We start from the raw sequence: 27,859 nt of genomic DNA, 5'->3' as shown, positions 1-27,859 counted from the left end.
CCTAACTTGATTTCCTTTTATGACAAGGTGCAGGAGTAGTGCTTTTCAGAAGAGTTTGTAATGGGAAAGCTAAAATCTGTGCTTGCTAGGAAGGCTTTCTGCCTAAAAGATAGCTCTTTCTCAAAGACAGTTTCAATGTTTTCTCCCTCCCTGCCCAGCAAGACAAGTTCTCAGCCTCTCTCTCTGATATGTGAGAGGAGAGAGATAATGTACAGAAATGTTACAAGAGTGTTGTGGCCCCAGGGAGAGTCAGGCAGGGCAGCAAAAATAAAGGTGAGGAGGAAACAGGAGGTTTGTCTTTTACTCTCTGAGGTCCAGTACTGCCTGGAGTGCTGAGATGTTTGCAAGTTGTAATGTCTTTGCCTCTGAAATAAACCCTTTTTGAACACTTTCCACTGCCTTGGCGTTCCTGGGGAAGATACCTGCATATGTTTTACCTTACACAAGGCCACCCACCCAGCTGACCAAGGGAAGCCAGCTGATGTAATCTTTTTTGGGTTTCAGTAAAGCTTTCATTACTGTCTCTCCCAGGATCCTTCCGGACCAAGTGTCCAGCACTCAGCTGGATGAACACACCATGTGGTGGGTGAGCAATTAATTGGCTCAGAGGCCAGGCACAGAGGGTGACAGTGAGTGGGGTGACATCAGACTGTGACTGTCACTAGGGGAGTTCCACTGGGCTGCATCCTCAGCCCTGTGCTCTCCAACACCTTCATAAGTGACTTGGGCACAGGACTGGAAGGGACACTGAACAAGTTTGCAGACAATACAAAACTAGGAGGAGCTGCTGACTCCCTCAAAGGCAGGGAGGCCCTGCAGAGACATCCTGACAAATTAGAGGGCTGGGCAATCACCAATATATGAAGTTCAACAAGGGAAAGTGCCGTATTCTGCACCTGGGATGGGGTAGCCCTGGATGTCTGGGGATGAGATGCTGAAAAGGGCCCTGGGGGTCCTGGTCGATGGTAAGTTGAATCTGAGCCAGCAGTGCCCTGGCAGCCAGGAGGGCCAACCCTGTCCTGGGGACATCAGGCAAAGCATCACCAGCTGGGCCAGAGAGGGGATTGCCCTGCTCTGCTCTGACCTGGGGTGGCCTCACCTCTATATTGAGGCAGTTTTGGGCACTGAAATATAAGAAAGTTATTAAGTGTGCAGAAAGGATGTCATAAGTGCCAGCGCACAAACATTGCTGAGAGCCGGTGAACCTTTCACCCCCACTTTCCTCACCAAATATTTATTGCCAGAGTACAGAATGGAATCACTGATACATTTCAGCAGGCCATAGAGACCAGATGGCAATTTAGATTACTTTTTACCTTTCTTCTTGAAGATTTGAGGACTCAGTACTTCCTGACTTATTCTCAATGGGTGAACTCTGTGATTCCTGTACCGTAACTAAACTGAAACCTATTTCCTTCAGAATATTTCTTGGATCATTCCAATTATTAGTCTCTTAAGAATGTTGTTCTTCCGAGAATATTGATGGAAGACATTAGTTGTCATTTTTATTGCATCTTCTGAAAAAAATATGCAAGAGTGATGTAAAGTATCTGAAGACAATCTGTTCAAGGTTATATCAACAGATATTAATGTAGCTGGTAAACTCATGTGTCAGGTTAACACGAGCTGTATAAGCATCAAACCTGGAGCTGTTTTCCTAGTGATTTGCATAAATATCACTTTTTTTTTTTTGCTGTGATATGTCATCAGGAGGTCAGAAAGTTATCGCAGGGTTGACTCTGTTTTTGGAGGTCTGAATGACTCTAGCTACAGAAAACTATTCTCAGCTGTATGCAAATACCACTAAGCCGGGGTGACATTTTATCAACTAGATCTAAAAACATACTTTAATCACAGTTCTGCTAAGTAACATAGAAAATATTTGTAAATAACATCTGCATAAACTGTATTTGACAAAGGATCATAAAGTGTCTGTACTAATTTGCTATTGGAATTAAATAATTTTATTCTTGAAAAAGGACACCTAGAATTAACTTCATTATCATCATCATAACTGTGGCATAATCCTGAGAGTTTGTTAACATACACACAAACACAACATTTTTTTGGTGATAAAGACCATGTTACATAAAATGCAGATAGAATGAGATTTACAAATAAAGGTATTGAGTTGATATACCTGGTACTAAGAATCTAACTAACCAGTTTCTGTGTTATTAGTCACTCCAGAGGAAGAAAAATAATGCCTTCAAACCATTTTCTGTCCTAAATTTTTTCTTTTCCATATACAAGTCTATTTCTAAGATGGACTCCAAATAATTTATTTAGATTTGAATAAGTTAACGCTGAATATTTCCCAACCCAAACAGGGAAGTTTGTAGCCACTGGTCTGTGGGGTATCATCATGGCTGTACACAGGAGGTCATTTTCTCCAGCAACAGATAACAGATAACAAGTTTTTATTTCCTAGGTTTGGAATGGAATATGAAAAATTCATATTTACATAAAATTACATAATAAAAATACATATTTATGCATCAATTAAAGCAATAAGCTCAGTAAATACTGAGCAACAAAAGTGTTCAAATTATATGAAAAATATTAATAATTAATAAAAGAATTGCATTATCTTTGTAAACTGTGTTAAATCTCTTCATATGATAAGAACACAAAATAAGCAGCTATTTATTTGAAATATAAATAAGTGTCTATAAAAATTCTGGTACAATCTAAAAGTTTGTTACCACGATGCAAAATATTACTACACACAGTCATCTGCATAGCACTTCATGAAAGACAAAACATACTTGTTTTAAAATAGTGGTGATCTAGGAAGGATACAGTTTTTTGTCTTGCATTGATTTCACTCATCAATTAACACAATCATTCGTAGAGTGATTGTGAAGCATTTCCTGCATAATTTAACAAATCTCTTGCTGAGTTTGTAATGTTTTAAGGAAAATACATGACTTCAGGGTGACTCAATGCAAGCTCCCTATCACAGTTTTTTTTACCAGTTGCAAAAAATTTCCCATTTCAGTACTTGAAATCCTCATTTTGAGGATCCTCCTTTTGGTGGAGATCTGTGTTCCTTTGTGGTGCGTCTCCCCAAGAGTTTTCTCTGAAGGCCCCCAAGAATTAGGCTGTTTCTGAGGTTCTCTAATGTCGCTATATCCCCAGGTGAATAAAAAGTTAATGGTAACTGTTACTAATTCCACTTATCAAATCAACCTGTAGTTACTGATAGAACTGCAAAAGCCATTTTAATTCTTCCTGCTTAAAAATTATATCACATAACAATTGTGTCAACTGGGAATGCTCTTATCTTTTTGATTGCACTTTTTTGGCTAAAAGAATGACTACTTGAAAGCCTGAACTAAACCTATTCATTCTTTTTATCTTTGAATGGTTAAATTCTTTCTTTCTTCTTTTAGGTCACTAAAAAAAAAATGTGAAGAAATCATTACTTTCTCCTGCATATTATCTCTTATCATTATATGAGAAGAAAGCTGATTTCTTATAGGGTTTGTATAGGACTTCTGTAGGGCTTGTATGTTAATTGCTGATTCCTTGCAGTATCTGGCTTGCACCTCATCTTCAATTTGCTACTTGAATGCTGACTTAAAAGGTGGTTTGGGTGGGTTTAAATTCCTACCAAGAATGAATGAGTTCCAGAATCATTCTATTCCTGTTCCTGTCTTGATCATCTTTGTATGATTTTGTGCAATCCTTTCTACAGTGCTTTCAAATCACTTCAGGTGACAATCACATCACGTGGATTTGTCTTCAGTCTATAAGCAATAAGTTACCAGTGTTTTTTGTGTTCTTCTGGTTAAACAAATATTCCAATGGAGTTAAATTTTTAGTAAGTTAATTTTTCATCTAGTAGTCTTATCAATGCACATTAAAGTAATGCACATGACCAAGACATTTATGAACTATTCAGCAATATCCAGTTGAAATGTTAGCATTCAAGTGCATAAAGTGAAGAGGAGATAAAGAATCTGTAGCAAATGATCCATCAGTAACTACAAACAAACATAAACACATACACACATATATTTTTAGGTTCCTTTCCACTCTTACAGTGTCCCAAACAGTTTCTTCATGGCTGTTCGTAAAAACAACACTGATCTATGGAAGAGGCAGATAAGATTTATAGATTCCTGACATCTAATTCATGACTTGTCAGCAAATCCAGGATACCACACAGGGTTTCTTCACTGTGGGGGTTGGGAGGCAAAGAAGACAGGGTGGTACACTTTCTCTGAGCAAAAGATGACTCAGAAAAAACAAACAAACAAACAAACAAAAGGTAAGAATTATTTCATATGCATCAGTTTGATTTTAGTCATATTTTGCATCAAGGGTATGTTACCTTTACAAAGTAATGAGAACAATATTTTTCCAAACTGGCTCATCTCAGAGCAGCAAATTCAGAAAATCTTATTTCAGTTTTGATTGTATGATCAAATGGAAAATAATTATGAAACACAGGATGACTTTCTTTTCATTTAATTTCAGATAAAGAGAATGTGCACAGAATAATTACAGTATAACGTTCAACAGTTACTCTCCAGCTTGGCAATAATTTATTAACTGCACTTGCATTACTCTAAGTTAAGAATGTAGTCCCATAGCTCAGCTTCTAGTTTTTACCAGATTCTGGCCAAATAATTGAAAAATTCAACAATCTATGTTCCTATGCTCTAAGCATTTGCCTGAAACGTTGCTTATTTTGTAGAAACATAATGTGGTAGAAACACAATGTGTAGAAATATAAAATATCAGGCACTCTGGATGTTGGAAGTAAGAGAACCAAGCAAAGTAGAATTCTGCTTTTCCTCATATTGTAATAGCTTCTCTTTGAGTCTTTTACATCATTATTAGTTATTAATGTTCTATATACTTTTAGATTACCCTTTCATCTCTTGAAAGTAAAGAAAAAAAAAAAAAACAAAACAGGGACTATATCTTGGTTTATAAAGACCATCTTACTTGTTCAGGCTAAGCTTGCTTTGAACAAAAGGTGGATCACAGAACAATCAATCAGCTATTCTTAAATGAGCTGGTTTGTTTCGCTTAGTAGATAGAGTTGAGGTGCCAGTTGTTAAAGAAACTAATTTTTGTTATATTTATGATAGATTTAAGAAACTCTTCTCCATTGACACTTCAGTAATAAGTGAAAACACTCACATTAAAAATGTGGGTTTGTGGTTCTGTATTTTTTGGGACTTTGCCAAGCCTAATGGTCAATTTTCAGAATAGTTCTCTGTGAACTGTTGCACATTTTCAATCTCTTGTTAAACTGATAGTATAAAATCACCCAACACCACACAGAACTCTGATCTTTGCTCCCTTTCCCTGTCCACTCATCCCCTCCCCTGCAGCCCTTCTGCTGTTCCTACTGGAAACTCTTGCCTCTCAGAAGTTGTGTTTCAGTAACTGCAGTGCTTGTGTCATTTATCATGTCAGCTTTGGAGGAATAAACTATATAAAACACATTTCAAAAACTTTTTTTTTTTTTTTTTTTTTAAAAAAGGCTACAGATAACACAGGTTATCTGTGACACAAATTAGTATAAGACATGGAGCGTGAAATAAAACACCAGGCATTTGTAGAGGAATGCAACAGAAGCAAGAAACGAACCAATACTTGATCAAATAAATCTGACCACAAATAACAAACAAGATGTGCCTATTTGTCTTAAGATAGAATGCAATTTTATTTGTAAGAGTGGAAAAAAAGAAGAGCTCTGGTGCTGGCTGAGAATTTACTCTCATGTAAATATTCCCACCTGGACCATTCTCTAAGAACATAATTAAAGATACCAGGTCTTACTAACATCAGGATTTTACTTTATTATTTGTGTAAAACAATTTATAGCAATTGCCTACATCCATTTATTAATTTGCCTTACTTTATTGACTTGGAAATTATTTTTTATTCACTGCTTTATAGTTAAATGCAATTAAATTAACATTTTAAAACTATTTTGAAAAACTTTTTCCTGTGCATTATGATCACTTGTTTCCCAGATATCACCTGAGGTCAGCACAGTCCAGCTGACAAATTTCAGTTCAATTCAAAAAAATTTTAAAAACTCAGTTTCAGAGAGAAACCATTTTAGACTAAAATTTACATTGCAATTTTGTCTTCAAATTTTCATAATTTCTTTAGCTAGAGAAAAAAGGAAACGCATATATTTATACTAGACTATAACCATCATTTACAAAGTTCAAGTGGAGGAAGGAGGTAGTTTTGCTGTTATTTATATATACATCAGCTCAATAGTTAGGGAGGTCTTGTTCCAGCTCAGAGGGGACTCTAAAATAAAAACATACAGGCAGGCAGTTCTGCAAGAACATGACCCCAAGACCAGAGTAACTGATGTCAGAATGAAGCTACTTTTCTATTATCAGTTCCACAGACCTGTCCTACCACACAGAAGACCAGCAGAGACATCACCTCCTCACGGCTTAATCAGTAACCTATCACATATCTGAAAAGTGCAGCACATACCCCTTCCCAGCTCCAAGTCTGAGCATGGAGCCTGGGATTGACCTCCAAATGCATTCTGCTGCATCGGAAGTAGCAGAAATTAGGCTTTCATTATTTCCAAGTTTTTCCGATTTTGTTGACTAAATCATATGCCACATCTGGCACGAATTCCAAGGCTAAATTTTCTTGTCTGCAGAGTTCCATTTTAAGCAGATAAGTGTTTTACAAAATCTCTCAAAATCAAATGTTCTTCGGCGTGAACCACCTGCAGAGTCAAAATCAGGAATTATACTCAGGAAAGAGTACAACATCAGTATGATCTTAAATCTACATCACACGTAGATATGAGGGCCAATACACATGCTCTTAGAATAATCAACATCACAGAGATGGATATATATTTTTTGCCATTTCTCCCAATACAAGTAATAGGGAGTTCCATATGAAAGGAGAAGACCGACTGGGACAAAAAAAGTGCAGTTTTTTTCTCAAAATATGTGGTAAAGCTAAGGAACTCCTTGAGAAGGAGGAAGATGCAAGTGCTGTAATTTGACAACAGCACAAAAAGAGAATAGGCAGTCTGTTAAAAATAAGAAAATCTGTAGAATCCATACTTGTAACCAGAACAATCAGACACTACAAAAGTACGAAGGATGTGATAGGCATCACTTTGGTTTCCTATGAGAAACAGGTTAGATGAACGGTTACAGTAATGCATTATGTTTACCACTATATTTTTAACAAGTTACTGAACCCAGAGCATCACCATCTTGGAGAATTCTCAGCTATTTAAATATGCAGCCTGATGGTCCACTGTGGATTAGGCTATCTCTGAAAAATTGCAGGCTTAATTTCTCAGGAGTTCCTTTCACTTTAGAGATGTTTTGATACAACAGATTTTAATTTATGGAAATAAATAAAAGAATAATATAAAGGGGCAGGAAAAGACTTTCTTCAAATGATCAGCGGTGAGATGATCATCTGTTATCATACCATCAACATTGAGAAGGGTCACAATTCCAGGGTCTAGGCAGCATATGTTCATATTCTTTGTCTTCTCAGAGCTGTTCACTGCAGCTGGATCAGATCTAGAGATGTTGTTAACACCTTTACCAATGACATGAAGAAGGAAAGGTAACAAAGTTATTGTTAATAGATTTTGTAGGTGACATGAAATGAACCCTCCTGTCCAGGCTAAGGTCATTCTCAACTCCTTCCTTCAGTCCCATTGTAACTTGAAGCTGGATCAAATTAAAAGAAGCAAGATCAGAAGGCCACACTGCAGTCAAACAGTCAAAAGTTTCAAGTTTTTGTGTCATGAAGCATCTACATATATGCACACAGCATCTGACTCCAAGTACTGTATTTTACCAATTGGAGGTAAACCAAAGCAAAACTTTAAAAAAGATACATGCTTAATTTAATAATAATAATAAAGTAGAGGATTCATTTTATGCTAGTCAGAAATCTCAACTGTAAAATAAAAAAGTTTTAAAATCAGTTCAGTTTTAAAATTCTTTAAAAATGCAGTCATACATATACATCACAGAATAAAGGTGTTTCTTAAACATTAACATTGAGAATGTATGGATTACACTCACTTTAGGCACAATTTTATACAATTAAGGTCACTAAAATTACTTTTGATAGTGGGTAGCCATATATTTCCTTTCTAGTCTTGAATGTTGTTTTCTTTTCTTTCAGTCTGCTAATATGAATAATAAAAAGACAGGGCATGTTTTCCATGACGCTGTGAAGCACATTCATACTGACTCTCAGTAAATATCATGCTCTAAATTCACATGCCTCACGCAAAGATAACTCAGATTCTAAAAGTCTTTGGAAATAAAAGTGCTCTGGCACTGCTGTCTTTAAATTGACAGTCAAATGGGCTTTCCTACTCTCCTGAGATCTAATTAGACTTGCAGTGCTTTACGCGCGGTTCCTGAGGGGATAGGAGCTACACAGCATCTCCTGTCTGTGCTACTGGTGTCGCTGCTCTTCTATTTCAGAAGTGGTTTTGTCATAAGTAGGATTACCTTTCCCTCTAGAAAAGAAGTTTTCATTACTTTTATTAGCTTATACGAGGTGATGCAGTTATGTTTTCTAACGCGTAATGTGCTGATGTTTTAATGCATCTGTGTGTATTAAAAGGACACCAGAGGAGAGTACAGAGAGGAAAAACATATTAGTTTTAGAAATATATCTCAAGACATGAAGAAAAAAATTCCATCTATCACTAAGGAATTAGGTTGAGATTCAGATGTAAATAATTTTTTGAGAAACAAATTGTCTTTGTTTTTCTTCTTTTTATGTTCAGTCTTAAATGCGTTAAGTATAACAACATAATTTTCTGAAAAGCACAAAGCATGAGCAAGTGACAAAATAATGCTTTCAACTTAGACTGTTCTCCGCTTTGTGATGTACAACAGAAATAATCAAAAAAAGACAAGTCATTAACCAAAACTTAGGAGAGGGAAAGGAATGCATGGGTTTTGTAATAGGACGACTGAGGAACATGATTTCAACTGAGAAAAATCAATTTAATAGTAAGAACAGATGAGATATCTCCAGCAAAATGTTTTTAATAGAGTATTAGATATCTTAAACAGGACACAGAACTTGTCTTTTTTACCTTTCTTTTTGCATGACAGGTATAGATACTCTGAGTGCTGTGTAGCCACTAAACAGAGACAAAGGGCAAAAAACTACCATAGAAAAATTTTGGTGCCATTGTTCTACAGGCAGAATCTAAGCATAAATAAGGCCCTGTGTGTTTTAAATACCCTGCCTTAACATAATTCCATGATTGATTAAGGAAAAGTGAGAAGTAGTAAAGTATACTCATCCACTTCCTTTTTTTTTTTTTTTCCCTCTCATTTTCCCTCAGAAGGCTGTAGTATTGGTAATGTATTTTCCAGTGCACGAAGGACATTCCTTTGTGCACAACAGAGCTTTACATAGTCCTTAATAACTTCTGTGGAGGCCTTGTGTAGCCTGCTCCTGGGTGAATTTCACGTGAACCACCTGGGCCCCATCAGATAAAGGCTGATACCTTTCATGGACTTCACACAACATATCCTTTGTAAGTTACTGAAGTAGCTTCAGGATGGGAAAAAATCACCTTGCTTACATCAGGTGGTGGGTTGTTTTAGAAGTTAAGTGATTTCTTGTTTTTGATACCACTACTACTTCTTCATGCCAGCTTCCTCACACCAAAGCACAATATTCTAAGCCATAAGAAGGAGATAGAGCAATTTGGAATTAAGATTAATCTATACCAGTGTGAATAGTATAAAACAATCACAGGCTCCAACGTTTATACAGCTTTGGTAAATGTCTTTTTTGACACTAAGCAAAGAGTGTTTTGCATCCAATTTGGAACTCTGCAACCTTGGAGTTTGCAGACACACTAATAAAAATGTACCTGACAGTAGAATGGGCAGCAATTGGAGTCCAGTTTGAAAAGGAGGGAATACCTAAAAAGCAGATACTTGACAGATTAGAAATCTGGTACAACACATTTCTCTAGTAGATGTACAGTTTTTATATACCACACATTTTATAATATTTCCATGAAACTGTTGAAGCTCAATGGCACAATGAATATACTTTTATGGCTGTGAATTAATATCTTAAAGATTTTAGAGAAAGACTGCACTTCCTTTTCTTCTCTTTTTTCCTCCCCTTCTTCTCAGAAGTAGAGGTCAATATAAAAAAGGGGGGAAAATCATGGAAGTATTTTCTCTACAGCAAACATCAGGCCTTTCATGATAAAAGAGTGAAAATGAGAGAGAGAGAAGAATTTTAAGATGTATGAACAGGACTGACCATTGGACAGCCAACATTTAATTTTTAATAAGTTGCTTTTTACTTACATACAGCAAAACTGTATTTTTTTCCCCCAAAATAACGGAGGATAGGATTTTTGCTTGTAGGTTTTCTTGTTTTATAATGACCATCGATTGATTAACAATTCTATGCACACATGAATTTTGATATTTAGCACACTGGTACACGTTGTTTTGATGTCAGACTCTGCTTCATATTTTATCAACAGAAAGGAAGATCAGCAGGTCAGCAAGCCAAAGCCAAAGTAAAGTAACTCAGAGGCAGTAAAGATGACTAGCGGGGCATTAATTAGCCACAATCAGTTTAAAACACAGAAGTGCTGGATCATGACATCCTTCCGCACACTTCCCACCCTTTGTGCAATTACGCTTTTGCGACTGCTTAAACCGTGACGCCTGGTGTAGCATAACAGGCTGGAAAGCTGCTGACCTTTCCCTGAGAGCATGCCCTTCTCCTCCTGACTGCTTACTCACCACATCCCTCACGCTTGAAACCGAAAGCTGCCTTTGCTGTGGGCACAGAGTCCAATACTGTGTCATTATGGAGCTGCTGCAGACACACAGAGCTAACAAACACACACTGCCTGGCCCCACCAGACGATCTGTCTGCAGCTGTTTGAATTGTATGGAAAGAAACAACAGACACCAGAGGTGGTGAACTCATAACTGAGCTCACCAATTAGAAATCTCTGTATCGTGTAATAAGCAATCTCTCTTTACTTAGAAATGTCACTTGGGGTGGCAGCTGGAGATGTTTGCCAGAAAGAGGCTTTGAATGCAGTCCTCAAGACGTACCCCAGGAATGGCAAAACAAAACAAGGCAAGTAAGCTTAGATGTAACATATTTCAGGCAACACAAGAACTGGTATTTGCCGTCTTATATTGTGCCTTGTGGCAACTGCTGCCAAAACTATTTCGCAGGAAAGAAGTATGAATTCTGTTATACCGGATAAATCACTGCGAGAAGAGTATGGTTCTTTTTCCATACCAGGTAAAGGAAAATAATATTAAGATAAACATACTGTAGGTCAGTAGGTGTACTGACATCTTGTCAGACTTAATTCAGCTCCTGTGTTGACTAATAAGTACCTGCCTGCAGTTATTCAGTCTAAACACAGGATTTTTTGTTGCTGCTACTGCTGTTCTTGCTCTAAAATAGTTCAAACAGAAAAATATGTATGACAACTAATCCAATTACTCATGAGTCCTAGAAAAGGTCACAGAAATATTTTCTCCTCTATCTTTTTTTCTCGCTTTTCCTCTCTTTCTTTTCCTCTGGAGCAAACAACTGGGGAGAATAGTGCCAAAACTTCTAAAATAGGACTGCAGACTTACTTTTGTTGTGCAGCTACAGGGATTTTTATTGCAGGCAGCTGAAGTCAAAACCAGGAAGACAAATAGTCACTTGAGACAATATTTCTTATTTGCCACAACAGTGATCATTAGGCAAAGGTATTAATAAGACAGAACAAAAAGTTTTATTTTTGTATTCTGGACCACTGCATTTTTGTCTTAGAACTTTCCACTACTACTGTTCATATCAAAAGCATGCTAGAGTTCATTTAGTCAAAATACAGCTGGTATTATTATATAATTATAAAAAAAAGAGAAACAACTAATTTAAATTGTGAAAGGTGGAATTCTGGTGCCTTAATGCACATTATGTCTATATTAGCCAGTAAAAGCCTCTGCTGCCAATTGCAGGACATTAAATGCACTCCTGGAGCAATGCGTTTCTTTTTTTGAGACCATGAACTTTGAAAAATTGTCTAAGATGCAGGTTGGTTTAAGTGGGAACAGTAGTGAGGTTTGCTTGAAAATAAGCTCTTGATCTCAGCTGAGACATTAATAAGGGCAAACCATTTTAAATGGTCTGCAATTCTAACTCCATTCTTCCAACAATTTTAGAGACATACATTCAGAAGGAACTCAAGCATTTACTGTGTAGGAAGTATAAGCCTTTTTCCATTCCACGTAATTAGATTAAATGAAGTTTGTAGGAGTTGGCTTATCATATAAAAAAGACAATATCTAATAATTTTCATATATTTTAGTGCCATAGCAACAAAGAAAAACTAAATGGTACATTGGGTGCACTGTGTGGAATCTGACGCAGCGTGTATCTGTTGTAAGCTTGAGAGCAGAGTTCAAACCAGGCTACTCACCTGGGATAAAAGGAATTAAAACTGGCGTAACCCCAATAAGGAAAAGCAAGAGGACGCAAATGACAGAAAGTTCTTAAAACTTTGGCCTCAGTTACACTCATCTTCACAGCCACTGCAGGCATTAACACAGAAAGCAAGCTACAGAGGAGCTTATCTGTCACCAAGCTGCTCCTCAAGAAAATAATGAAATTGTGCAAGTCCCCAGTGCTCTGTGCCCCTCAGAGGAATCAGAGCAGCCCACACACTTTTTCCTACAGGTACTGTGCTTGACCCTGTGCACATGGTAATGTCATGCTCTAACTCTGAATACAATTATTTTTTATCTACCTCATCATCCCACACTGTAGCAAAGTCAGCAAATCCTGCACTAGCAAAATCAAGAACATGAAACACCAAAGTTTTTTTCTCTCCATAATCTTTTATGTTCTGACTGGGGCTCAGAGAGAAGTATAACTTATGAATCTTAATTTTTTTTGTAGCTCTCCTTATTGGCACTTTCTCCTACATAAACATGACATCAAAATAAAATCTTTTAAATTACCCCAAAATAATGCAAAAGGTGATATAATTTTAGAAGTTCTTTCTTTTTTTTTTTTTTTCTGTTAAATGAATTCCCTATTTTTCCCAGTACAACTGATAATTAAAAATTAGATAAGAACCTTATAGACAATTTATATTGATCACTTGCTGATTAGGTTTGCTTAACAAATATATAAACAATTCAAATATAATCTAGATAGCACAAATAAGAGTTTAAAAATCTTGTTCATAATTGTTAATGCTAGCTTTTTCTACTGATTTCTAAGTAATAATTTTTCATCCTTCAAAGGATTGTCCAACATCTTATGAAGGTGGTAGAGAAGATTTTTTTTTTGTTGAATAATTCTATATCTTAGCAGTATCAAAGGCATGATTAAAAATACCATTAATCAGATGGAAAGTTGATATATTTAAGATAGTGTTCTAAATTATTTTGCCTTCCAAAAAGTTCTTGCAAATAAATTATTGTGTTGAATGTATTTTCTAACATAACATCCTCTAAAATATAGAGGCTATAAAATTATCAACAAAGTTGCAAACAAACTAGATGGTGGTTCATATTCATAGATAGATCCCCAGAAATGGTAGAGAATAATGATTTAAATGGCTAATACATAACAAGGAGTACATAACAAAAAAAAAATGCATTTCACCCATATACACATAGCCAACACTACATTTTCTGTTCCTTTTAAATAGGGAGAAAGCATAAGAAAAATGTGTGCTCATAGTAGGTGGACAGTTCTCGGGAATTTATTCAAAGCAGATATGGTTAAGTAAGGCACAGATTTTCCAAAAGCTACACAATCTTTTCGGAGGTGGGCACTGGAATAACTCCATTCATTTCAGTGGAAGCATATTACATTAAAGGAGAGTGATAGGAGAGTCGAGCTGATTGAATTTAGGAGAGGTCACAAGGCCAAAGTACAATACATCACTTTTTAAGTGAATTGCCTTGTTAACAAACACCAAAAAACCCAGACATTATTACACAGAGTTTAAGGCAGGCTTATGCTTTTCTGGGTGTCAATTATGTGTGATACAAATATCCTGGTTTTGGCTGGGATAAAGCTAATTTCCTTCTTAATAGCTGGTGCAGTTGCAATGGTTTGTATTCAGCATGACAAAAATGCTGATGGCACACTGATGCTTGGGTTGTTGCTGAGTAGTGCTTTAAGTCAAGGATTGTTTTAATTTCCCATGTTATCTTCTAAAGGTTTGTTGGTTTGCTGTTTGGTTTACAAGTTAATGAGCAGGTGAAAATATTAATAGACCAAACTTCAGTATAATTTAAAGTACAGGTATTTTATCATCACTATCACTGCATGTAAACCAACAATTCTTGTTGCAAAACATGAGGCCAAGAACATCTGCAGCAGTCAGAAAATGAAACAGCAAGTCCACAAGCAAAACTGGAATAGCTTAGTCTGAAACTTGCTTTATGCGCATTACAAATATTAAAGGACTCATTGTCTATATCAAAACTGACAAATTAACAGTTAGGAGTTAAGAGCTCATTATAAATCCATATAAATCCATATAAATTAATTTTTTTTCAGTGCTGATCAACAACCACTTACCACCATATCTTTCTATCACTCTGTGAGAGTAATTCAGTGTTATGACTCAAATCCCAACAACATCTATTATTTAATATCAGGTGTAATTATATATGTCTTGAAATGTTTCTACAGCTACTAGACATGAATCAGTTTAAATTATCTCAATCCACTCCGGTATAAAACAATAACCCAGAAATAGCCTGCTAATCATTATTTGGACAATGACATTTCAAAGATATGTCAGGTAAAATGTTCAGAGCAGTCAGATGCATGAAATAATTTCAGGATTTCTCATATGCAGCATCTTAAGTTTAGAAGATTTGGGGTTTTTTATAGAGAAAATAATAGGCACAGTTCGAAGTTATTCTAAAATCCTCTATTTAACCATGGTAACAGCTTGTCTTGTGAAAGAATATCAAGTTCTTGGGTAACAATTGGGTAGATAGAACTACTGAATACTTGATTTTCTTTTTGGAATTCAACTGTGCAGCTTCTTCGGCCAAGAGCAAAGAAGTGATGAACACTGGAATTCTATTTACAATCACTACAGTCCTCTGACCTGCCCTGCATGCAAATCAATGGCCGTTCCAGCCAACACTAGCTATCTTCCTTTTTTTGACCCAAAGAGTAAAAAAGCCCTTAACTTTTCTTCCTACAAAACCTGGTTTTCAAAATTTGGCTTGGTAAAAGCTGCAAATCCATCCATGGAGTTTGCAGGCATGTGGTAGGTCAACATTTAAAGTACATGAAGGTCAGCCTCTCTTACTCACTAACTTTTTTGCCTACTCAAATGTATCCTTATTTCCTCGTAGTAAGATGGATCTCATTCACCTGCTATTCCGGAAACTTCCTTACCAGTTAAATGGAGAACAGGTCCAACTATTTCTCCAGACATTAATTCTTTCATTTCAGCTTTGATTTCTGAAACCATCCATTTACCATCGTCCTTGTTCTATCTCTCCGGCATGTTTAGTTAAACAACAAATAAAGTCGTGCTATACTTTGTAAGAAGGTTCATTTGGTCCATAAATCCATAACTTTCATTATGTATTACTTTCTGAAAAGCTACAAGTGATTTATAGGTCTAACATAAGAAAATGATGAAAACAAAGGTAAAAATCAAGTCTGGACTGGAAGCAAATTTTAAGCAAATTATCTTCAATAGACATAAAGGTTGGAGAAGATGCATATGCTCATCATGAGTACTATAAAACTTGGGTTAGACTTTTTGCCTTAAATATAAATTTTTTTCCCATCATTTTGAAAACATGAGAAAAACTTTTTGCTATGCTTTTTTATAGTTCACAGTATCATATTTATTGTTAGCTTCCTTTCCTTTTTATTTTTTCATTACTTGGCTACATAAATTAACTCAATTTTATGTTTTATGTTTCTTTTGAGGCATATTCTATGGAGAATATTCTCACTATTTTTTCTGTAAATGCAGTCACATGATAGAGTACACAGATAATGCCAAGGATAACACGTTAGAGTAATCAGATTCTAAAAAGTCTTGTTGATTACTTAAAATTTACTATCTTAAGTAGCAAACAGGACTATGCCGATGAGCAAAGGCATGACCTTAACTATGCAGTAATTACACTGTGATAATGATGTATTGTGGCTGAATTTTCTTACAGTAAACCTAATGATTATGCAGTAAGATTTGATTAGATTGATAAATAGATAAATGTAAAACTTTGCTAAACTTATACTTAATAACATGTCTACTAACACAGATTGCTCACTGGAGCATCAGCTAAGTTAAAAGGAGTCCCGTTTTGAAATAGAGACTCAAACATTTATAATTATGCTGTTCAATTACTGTGCCTTACTGAAGAGAAATGCATCAACATATTTATCTAATAAATGGAACGAGGCTTCCACTTAACCTGATAGCAATTATTTTGGAAATTTATATCTTTCTGTCGCAAGACACCAATTCCAGGAAATTAATAGGCCATCTACTTCTAGCTGGCTTATACATAACTGTTAGGAACTGGTGCTGCTTCAGCAAACAGACAGCACTGCATTGATTGCCTTTGACAGGTGTGGCTTGTGGATGAAATGGGAAAATTAACCAAAGGATTCTATGAGGACCTTGGTATATTATGCAATGTGACTGTTCTTATTTGTCTTTTATATTTTTCTTTTAGTTTTTTATTTTATTTTATTTTATTTGTTTGCTTGTTTGTTTTAACTGTAGAAATGTACTGCATTGACTGGCGGCATATTGCCAACTCATTCTTTTCATTAACCACGAGATATCTATTTCCTTACCTTTCTGACTTCTGTCACAAGATTGCTTTCTGTTATAAACTACATTTTCTTCTACTTTTCTACAATGTGCTTGTGTTATAAACACACCGTAATTGTTACTCTTTATATCTATTTTCAACTTATTGTTGCATTTTTTCGTGGTGGCAGATATATAAAGCAGGAATTATGTTTGCATTTCTTCTGTGTAGCACTTTCTATACATGAACATGAATGGGATATTTTTTTTGTGGAAAACACTGCAGTGGAATAGCAGAAATGTAGCTTCCAGATTAGATATATGCTTTCCAGCAGTAGAAAAAACAGATGGAGGTTCTTCATGGGAACCCATCCCATTTGTCTGTAAAATCATCTGCTGCAAACTTTGAATGTTTCTTAAAAAAAGTATCTAGGAAAAGTTCCTTGATTTTGACTGACCCTGTCATTTTGTGACATTGCAATTTCATGACATCAAGGAATTTAAATATCCTTGACTAAACTGATCATCAAGAACCAGTGTGACAGCATATATATCACTTGGACATTATAATTACAATTTATAAATAAATCACTCTGTGGAGCATGTGCCTTCTATTTGTTGCCTAGTCACATGATTCAGTGCTATAACATGTAAGGACTTTTTAACTTCTGTGTTGCTGCAGTTATACAGTCAAGGAAGGGATGCATTATTGGCTTCATATTATTTTCATATTCACTTTTAAGACTTAGAAATGTAGTGGAATGGGAAAACATTTGTATTTTCCTCAAGTATGGTTATTCATCTCTGAGAATCTCAGAGCACTCAGTGAAGTCAACACTTCACAAAAACATTCTTGTATAGCAAAAGTATGTTTAGTTCCTTTTTTTTTATACAGAAAAAAATATCCATAATATTAATATTCATTTACCTGTGAGAGGCAAGGAAAACAGGACAAACTGAGTAGTTGGAAATAATATATTTTACTGGACCAACTTAATAAAGTTGGAAAAATTGGATGATTTTTTTCTGCTATGCCTTCTTCAGATCTGAAATAGAATCTGCAGACTTTAAAGTTCAGTGGAAGTAAAGGTCAAGAGTGCAGAAGTTAAGTTAAAGATGGAGCAAATAAATGTCTGTTGATGGTTTGTGGAACCAAATGTGCAAAAAAGGGAGCAACAAGAGAAGTAGTTATCTTACATGCAACAGAGGGAAACACATAGTTCAGTGCATTGGGAATAAAATGAAGTGTGTGTGAAGAAAAGGTAAGGAGGAATAATATACAATAAAAGCAAATGTGAGAAGAATGCACTGTCTTATAAGAGTCTGTTAACATGCTGTAAAAACAAGAATTCTACTGCATACATTGATCAAACTCTTGCAAAATAAGTGGCAAGCACTTTGCCATTTCAGCATTGTCTTACCACGTTTTTTTTTAGCAGCTGAAAACTGACACAGCTTAAGGTGCAATGAAATTTTGTTAGGTCCAGCAGCAGCAAAACGAGACCCCAACAAACCAAGGGTGATCCCATAAACACAAAAGCACAAACCTTCCTATTCACTGCAGAACATAGTCCACACAGTGTGTAAGTAAGGCTTCTACTGTGGCATTGAAGTAGTCTCTGAAAGAGGGAGATGTAAGGTTGGTTTCACCCCTGTTTTAGGTTCAGCTAACTACTTCATGAACAAGAGCCAGATTTTTATATTATATATATTCATTGCAATAATGTATTATCAGCTCTAAGCGTCTTGTATTTGGCCTGTAAACACACGATTTGGAAATGGGGCATTGAAAGTATTTAGTGTCGTTGTTTTCTTTGTTGTCTTTGCCCACATTTTGGTATGTGTTTACACTAAGAGATAAACCCATATCTATTAGAAAGATACACATCATTAAAAACTAATAACTGAAATACAGAATCTGCTTATTGTGAAATTGCAAACTTACTGTACTGTGCATCCAACAGTTACTTATTCTTCACCTTTCTTCATCTGTATCAGAAATCTTCTCTAAAATTACTTCTTCACAGATGTCAACATATATAGTCTCTATGAATTTAAAAGCAAAGATTGGAGTTTTTCCTTCTAGTAACAGAGATTAAAACAATCGTAGAGAAAATTAATTTTATGTCCGACCAGGTTACTCACAATTGTTTCAAGAAGCTAAATGAAAATTCCTGAATATAAAACGGGACAGTTAACAGAACTGCTTCCAAATAAAAGTAGATCTAATGGAAAAAATAGATGACTGAGGTCTTAAAATGGTACTGAATTATTATGTATCCTATCTACTCTTGAAATAAAAAATAGTATTAGACTTATAACAGAAATATATATAAAATACATAACAGAATATACAGTTGGCATAAATGGTGGTATCCCTTTTCCTCCACTGTGTTTTCGAAAGAAATATTGTTTTTCCTTCATAAAAAGAGAGGTGGAGATTTTTAAGTTCCCTTAGAGAGGTTTTGCTATTTTATAAATATAAACCATGAAAACATAAGGAAAATGGTACAATTTGAATCAGACATAAAGAGGGAAATAGATATTAATTTTGAGAAATATTACTACAGAAAATGTAAATTATTTTTAGGCACCCCTCACAGGTAAAGAGGAAGAACACAACAAAAGAGGTGAAAATTTTGCATCCATTTGTAACATAAGACTATCACTTGCAAATCACAATACAACTGAAGATGTGTTATTATATGTATTTCATAATTGCATCTCTATCCATATGAATAAGACTGTTAATAAAAAATAAATTAAATTTCCATGACAAGATAAAGACATAAGGCTGTAAAAGATAAAGATCAGTAATTACAGCTATTAGAATAAAATTGGTTGAACTACAGCGCAGAAACTCTCTTTGATAGACTCTGTGGGATACCCTGAAAGATAGTGAGTGACACCAGGAAACTTTGCTGAGGATCTCTAAAATAAAAAATCAGAAAAAGGTCTAATGCATTATCTAACAATATAAGGCTCTCTTAAACGAAGATCCATCACCAGAGAACTAATGAACCAGAAAAATAATGCTAGAAACTAGAGATACTAGAGTCTCAAAGAGGTCTTTGTGGCGCTTTTTAGTTTGTTTGGTTGGTTTCTGTTTGTTGTGTTTTGTGTGTGTGTGGGGGCGGGGGGGGGGCGGCTTGTTTATTTGTTTGGTTTTGGAGGGGTTTTGTTTATTTTTGTGGGTTTTGTGTGTGTGGGTTTTTTGTTTGTTTGTTTTGTTTTGTTTTTCTTTTTCAATACTAACAAACAAACTGGTGGAAAAGAAGTGAACAAAAAGACTGAAGTAGTCTGCAGTGAGATATGTACAACTACACTCTGTGGTGTCCAGCACGGTACTACTTTAATTTCACGTTCCCACCACACCTGTGTTCCGGAGCTTTTCAGGCTTCACTCACTGGCTTAGACCACCACTGCTGCGTTTCAAGGTGGAAACAATTTTGTAAGCATCAGATTTGAAGTTTCCATTTAAATTTACTCAAAAAGTAATATATTTCACAAGCAGCAAAACCACCTTGTGAGCGACGTACGACGAAGGGTACACCAAACTAAAACAGGGAAACAGGCTCATATGGTGTAAGCAATTAAATTTTATTTGATAGCTGGGAGGAAAACTTAGCTGGGGGAATAGATTAGAATGTACATGTTCCTTTATTTAAGAGTCTTGATTTAAGATGCTGGCCAAATGTGCAGATGAAGCAAAGTTCATCTTCCGTGTGGCGTGACTGGCAATTGTAGGTGATGGTTTCTAACTCCCAGCCTAAAACTACAGATTTTCTGTGCTGCAGTTCCTTTGAAGATAAAGACAAGAGGCCTGCCGTGCCAGGGGATGCATCAGACAGCAGGAACTGCCAGAGTGACCTGGAAGGCAAGTTGGTGGAAATGGTATGTTGTTCGGTACTGCTGCGTGGAAGCTTTTGAGCTCCCCATTTGGGTTTCACAAGCCGCACTACTGTAAGGCTGACAGCTTCAAAGAAAAAATAAACACAGTAAGTCTCTTGAGACACTGCACTTGTATTATAAACTACAAGAGAGCACTTATTGGGCAGCTTTGATAAGTGGTAATTAAGCTCTAGGCATGAAGTCAACTGTGTATTACAAGGATAAGTGAAGGGAGTGTATGAAAGCAGGAAAAGGAAAGTCAGCCCTGTTCTTACAAGCCACTGCTATCACACACCCCCAAAATGCTCTTTTTTCAGAGACCCATATGACTAAAAGTCCCCACGGACTACCCTTTCTAGTTTACAAATGATTTTGTTCTTATTTTTCCTATTCCTTTTTCACCACGTCTTCATCACTTAGGTTCAAACTCTTGTCCAGACCTAATGCTACCTCGTCTCTTTCTGCAATTCGCTTTTCACTTCCAGGACACGATTTTTAATTTTGTCACATGAAAAGGGGAGGATTTCCTCAACCATTAGTATTTGATTTGTCTTTCAGTGCCCCAGGAAAGCTGAGCCCCTTGTGCCCAACCAGTCTGTCAGTGTCCCTTTACGGGGACCTTTTACTGAACATCCTCTCTGGATTGGGGGATGGTGTGACTGACTTGTTCAGGAACACTTAACAACAGCTTAAGGGAGATCCCTCAGTGAGTCTTCCCACTTTATTCGGGTGTGTTACCCACTTCCAGTGACTGCCAGCACCCACGAAGGACTCATACTAACAGTCTAAAGAATAACACTCCTTATTAACAGGAAATTGTCACTGGTTCGGGTTCAAGGCTTGCTGTCGACAGTATCTGACTGCAAAAATGTATTCAAAGCAGTGTACAGACAAGCTCTGACCCCAGCTGAAGTATTTAGTGCATAGAGTGTGATTCTTACTCAGTGGGCGTCCCTGTGGGGATCAAGACAAGCTTAGCTTGTTGACTCATGCCAGGAGTTACGATGGCGTCTTCCTAAACTTTTCCCCGTTCTCAACTTCCATGCAATTTCTTTCTGTTTAGGTAGAGTGACTCTAGTCATTCATGCCTTTCTTACTGATTTGGTGTACAAGTACCACTGAGTTCCCCTCCCTTCAAGGATTTCATCAGAGCCTGGCCATGGTGTTTCCACTCCGCTCCACCCTTCATTCCATCCCCTTAGCAGGAGCTTCCAATTGTAGATTTTGTGTATGGGCAATCCTAATGGAATAGGTTCCATCCAGGAAGTAGCAACTGCATTTCACTTTATAATTCCCACACCATTACGACTTCTGTTAGGATGTAAATGTAACTTCTCCGTTTCCTCTAATTTTACCCTCATCCATCTCTCCACATCTATCATCTGAAGCTGGTTATAGCAGTTTTTCTGTTTATCTGTTAACAGTTTTGTAACATCACACTGACTGATGTTCAAGGAAAAGCTTATATCTCCTTTTGTTAACAAAACTGATTATCACTGCAAGTTTGACCAAATTATGAAACACATCTATATTTAGGATATGCTATGGAGAAGGAGAACACAATGTTTTTAACTAAAACGTTCAGAAAAAAACCTAAATTATCAAATTAAAGCATCAAATTTAAGTTGGGGAAAAATGCTTTTCAGGTCTTTAGGGAAAATAAAAATACTGTGCAGAACAACTTTAATTTAAAAAAGTTGAAATCTAACTGTCACATAAATCTTTTCACTGCAATGGATTGTAGGTGACTAGCAAAGCAAGATTCAATAACACTTGGTTTTTCAATTGCCTACAACATTTTAAATGCAGATTTGTGTCTTTTTTTCACTTAGAAAATTTTGCAATATTTTACTACCTTTTTATGCTGACACTTTATGAATGAACATTCAGTTTTCCATTAAATCTCATCTCCTAAAATTATATGCTACTAACAATAAAGGAGTAAGAGAATAGTAAGAAGCAAAAATTTTAAAATATAGTTCCAAATCGGGTGTGTAGTTAGGAGACTGATATTTTCCATTTTTTATATATTTTCAGAATTATAATAATCATAATTGTTAAAAAAATAACCTTTACCTGAAAAGTTATCATGTTTCCAGGAACAATTTCTCAGTGTTAGGTGATACTATTTGGTATTTACCTTATTCTTGGATATATAGCTGACATCAGGCTGTACATCTGAGAACTACATGAATGGTATATCACTGGTGGAATCAGAAATCTCTTAAGTACAGTGATGCTGGCTATTAAGTCTTTATTTTATCATTTTTTTTCTCCTTTTACAACAATTCCATTTGTAATCAACAAACTTCTTCATTAACTCAGCATTCAAAGCATATCAGTACTTCTGGGCTTTGTCTTATTTTCAATTCCTGTGTGAAAGACAGATGATAGAATTAAATCTGAAGCCTGACTCTGAGTTTTTAATGTGGGAGATTGTTTTGTTTTGTGCTTTCTTGTTTTGTTTTGGTACTTGTTTGTTTGTTTTGTTTTATGGTTGACTGCATATTTTGGGGTTTGTTTGAGGTTTGTTTGTTTTGTTGTTGGGGTTCAATTGTTTGTTATGGTTTTTGTTTGGGTTTGGGTTTTTGTTTGTTTGGTGGTTTTGGTTTTGTTTTGTTTGTGTTTGTTTGTTGGTTGATTGGTTTGGTTTTAGTTTTGCATTTGAGTTTTTGTTTTTGGTTTTAATACACAGAAGCTTCCCTTTTATATTCACTTTTAATAATATTTTTCATAATCTCTTTGATTTCCTGCTCATTTTCATGAAAGATGCAGCAAAGATGAAGTAAAAAGTAAAATCTCCTTTCATTTGAGCTTAAAAAGGGTCTGCTTTGTAAAAAACAATTATTTCTAACCCTCTACCACAATGAGTACACAGGTAAAATTGCTGAAGCCACCATTAAAATGGTGTGATCTCTGCCTGTTCACTAACACTCCTTACTACTATTTCTTTCTGTTAGGATGAATATGTAAAGCTTAAGGCTCCCCTTACAAACAAAAGAGGCCTCTCCCATCCATTTAACACTGTTTTAATATAGGCTGCAATATAAGATGTTGGCAAACTGATTTGTCTGAAATGTAAATGGAAAGCGAATTCATCTAAGCCACATGGCTTGAACAAAGTTCTTCTCATAAATATTTTCTAGTCCAGTCTAGCATTTGTTAGGAGTTCAACTCTCTTCACAGACAGGAAATAGGACTTTATTCTCTTGCTGTCCACTTGGCTGCTGAGGTGTTTGCCTTGATTTCTATTTATCAGCTTTTCAGGGTTTTTTTGTGCTCAGTGATTAATATCTAGAGACTCCAAAAGCTCTTTCTATAAGTTGTCCAAAAGGAACTGAACTTCAATTCTGTTTAATATTTCCACACTGTAAGACAAGACAATTTAGGATAAGCAATTATACCCTGTAATTTGTTCAGACAAGCTATGAAATTTATACACCTTTGCTGTGAAGTATTTCAGGTTAATATCCACTGTGCTTAGGTTAGGCAGTCATAAAACTGTGTCAAACCCGTGTCCTGTAGTGTTAAAAAAAAAGGGGAATATCAGAACTTCTTTCACAATGTAATTATCAAAAGAGTGGGAATTATCTGGGAAGATATTATGGACAAAAAATAAAATAATATCCAGGTTTGATAATGGATACTCTTAGCCATATATTAGTTAACTCAAAGAAAAAGCATTACAGAAAAGTCTGGCTTCTTATTTCACCAAAGCTACTGAACAGTCAAATTTTTGCTAATACAGCTTAATTCTTCTGAAAGGTAAAATTAAGTAATGGCCCAAGAATTGTCAGGTTTTTACAGTAGGAAGAATTTAGAAAGTATTTCTAAAAAGTGATGTAGTTTTCCAGTAAGAAAGAATATAAAGCTGCCAGTACATAAAGTAACAGATTCAACAGAGCAGTGTTTGGAAAAAGTTAACACTCGATATTTTAGAACAGAAAATTTTCAGGAATAAAGACTTCTTAAGATTATTTTCATATGAGGGAGATCTACAGAATTAAATTTGAAATGCTGTTACAGGTTATGGCAATAGCTAAAAACACTATTAGATATTAACTAATGTGTCATTATTGACAAGGCAAAAGTTGGATATGCACAAACATGTTTGAGTCTTTGGCAGTCCATCATATATTTGTGGTGATTGAAGTGACTGAATGCACACTTATAACTGGCATTTCATAGGATGCAATGCACAGCTGGCAGGGTATGAAATTTGAAAGTAATTTGAGTAATTTGCAAGAAAATGTGAAAATCATGGATGCAGTGCCTATCAAGATGGGTTTTGGAGAGACACTGTATCACAGGGAATCACAAGAGTTTTAACTAGTGTATCAGCAGTTGGACTTCAGAGGACTAAGATCTAATTATACTAGATACTTATTAACTGGAAGGAAAGAACAAGTCATGAGTAAAAACTAAGCTGAAAGTATTTAAAATATATATATGGATATTTAACTGTTCACCATTTTACAAACGGTGGTCAACTAAATCTGCTAAAAGTGCATAGAGACTAAGACTTAAAAAGGGAGATAATCTCTTTTCATAACAGAATGCTTTTAGGAGAAATCACACAGAAATTACACAGGCATTACACAGAACTTTCCATTACAAGAGATGAATGAAAGGATACGAAGATAACAAAAAATCCTGTGCACAGCTCATATAAGGAAAAGTAGAGAGGGAGGCTGTTTAATTCATAGAAGAAAAAGCTACAGGGGTATCTTACCCATGTATTTATATGCCTGATACAAAATAGGGAGCCACACACTTCTCACTGGTACCCTGTGGCAGGAAAAGGGACATTGAGAACAAAGTGAAATACAGAGGAATCCAATTAATCATATAAAAGACCACTTCTGTGTGAGGTAAAAACCTGGTATGGGTTTCCCAAAGAGTTTATGGAGTTACTGTCCTTGAAGATGCACAGCCCTGAGCTCCCTGATGTAACTGTAGCAATAAGGGGGGAGCCCTCTGTATTCTCCAGAGGTTCCTGCCAACATCATTCATTCTCTGGTTCTGTATAATTTTCAGTAGAATATGTGTGCTTTAGGCAGCAAGAATATACAGAACCAACATTTTCTCTGAACATGTTCACAAAAGGCTGGCTAGAAAAATGTACACTATTTTTGTTCATAAATAGAGTAATGAATGATGAGTACATCGCAAGGCTGTTCAAATACATTGAGAAAAATCTTTTTGTCGAAGTGCCTGTGAATACTGCTCTGTAATACTGCACAGCATATAAAAATGTTAAACCTACTGAATCAAAACCTAACAGCTCTGGTATTTTGTCTGCAGGCAGTGGTTTTCAGTTGTTGATGTGCTGAAGGATAATTATTTGCAAGAAAGGGCAGGAATCATCATATTGGTCATGTATCTCCTGTATGACCTATTCTGTCTCACACAGCATGATTTCATATGACAAATATTAAATGCAATGACCTGAAAAGGTTGTTTTCTTTCTACCAGTGCCAGTAACTTTTCCCTACAACCTGTTTTAATTGTCCTAATAATCAAAATGACAAGGATAGGTGGTTATATACGTGTAGCATATTAACATAATTTGATGTCATCTCTCATGAGTTGCCAGTGATTTCCAAGCCTCTGTCAGATCATGTGCACAACTCCCAAGGATGCCACATCCTTCATCCTTGAGGTTAAACATGTGCTCAGCTGTGTGACTGCTCTGAGCATTAAACCTCTGCAGCAGCTCCAGTGCAGTCCCGTGCACAGACCCCAAGGATGCCCCGTGCCAGCTGGGATGTCCATACTGTGTAAGACCTGTCAGATGGTAAACCCATACATGCTAAACTGAAATAATTAACTCTGTGTCTGTGCACAGATGGGCAGCTTCCAGCCCTAAACCCTGTTACTCAAAGGCTGTAGCCTGGGTGTGTCCAACCAGCCCGAGGACAACAAAAATTCTGTGGTTCTACCTGAAGCACAAGGGGTGGGGAAGGGTTTGTTGGGAAGGTCTGTCAGTCAGCAGAAGGGGCTTTGACAGTGGTCTGAGCAACATCCAGAGTTTTCACTGACAAATAAAACTGTTTAAGAGCAAAAGTGGAAGCAGATCCACATCCAACTAAACACCAAAACTGCCATTCTTTCCTGGGACTATCTTAGTTCTTTCCCGGGCTGGAAGTTTTGAGGAGGAAAAGTAGGATAGGAATCATTACCAGAAGAAGTTTGGACAGCACTCTACCACGTTTAACTCTCTTCCCCTTGAGTTCTATGCAGTCATTCAATAGTATCCCACACTGGACATAAGCAATATTTGATTGAGCTATTTAAATTATACTTACTTTTATGTAAACTTAAAAATTTATTATAACGTGTTTATTTATATTATATTAATATAATATATTATATTAATATAATATATTATATTATATTAATATAATATAAAATTATATTATATATTATATATTATATATTATATATTATATATTATATATTATATAACATTATACTCTAAGCTAATAATAACATCATTGATTAAAAATTAATAATTTACCTAGAATTATGCTTACACTATTATATTTAATTTATTTAAATTATGGCAGTAAATATATCTGAAAGAATTATTGGTGAAAGGGGTGGAGAGATTTACCCAATAGGATGAAAGAAGTGTCAGCTTCATAATGATGAAAAGAAAAACTAACTACAGAGTATGTCTGAATTTCTGAAGGAAACAGTGTTTCTTAGATTTTTCAGAGACAGGTGTGGAAAAGGGGAAGAGGCAGAAACATGAGGACTGTATTTTACTCCAAGTTGGTATACAGTAACATACAGACAACAAGAAAAGAATTGCCTGGAAATTTAGTTCTTCTCTTCCCTCATCTACTTCATTCTAGTTTGTCATGTGAGGGAATGATCTAGCCTCCAAAGTGTAGAATGACAGAATCACAGAATCGTAGAATGGTTTATGTTGGGAGGGATCTTAAAGATCATCTAGTCCCAGTTCTTCTGCCATGGGCAGGGAAGTCATTCCATGGATCAGATTGCTCTGCTCCCCACCCAGTCTGGCCTTGAACACCTCTAGAGATGGGGCATCCCCAGCCTCTCTGGTGAATCTGGTGCTTTACCACTAATTTTTTTTTTTTTTAATTAAATACTTCCATGCAAGGTTCATTTGTTGCAGCATTG

Source organism: Empidonax traillii, unplaced genomic scaffold (assembly GCF_003031625.1).
Source record: "Empidonax traillii isolate 1590-97213 ecotype Southwest subspecies unplaced genomic scaffold, ASM303162v1 scaffold184:size927826, whole genome shotgun sequence".
Taxonomy (NCBI): domain Eukaryota; kingdom Metazoa; phylum Chordata; class Aves; order Passeriformes; family Tyrannidae; genus Empidonax; species Empidonax traillii.
The sequence above is the reverse complement of the archived record's forward strand: the minus strand, read 5'-3'. Positions refer to the sequence as shown.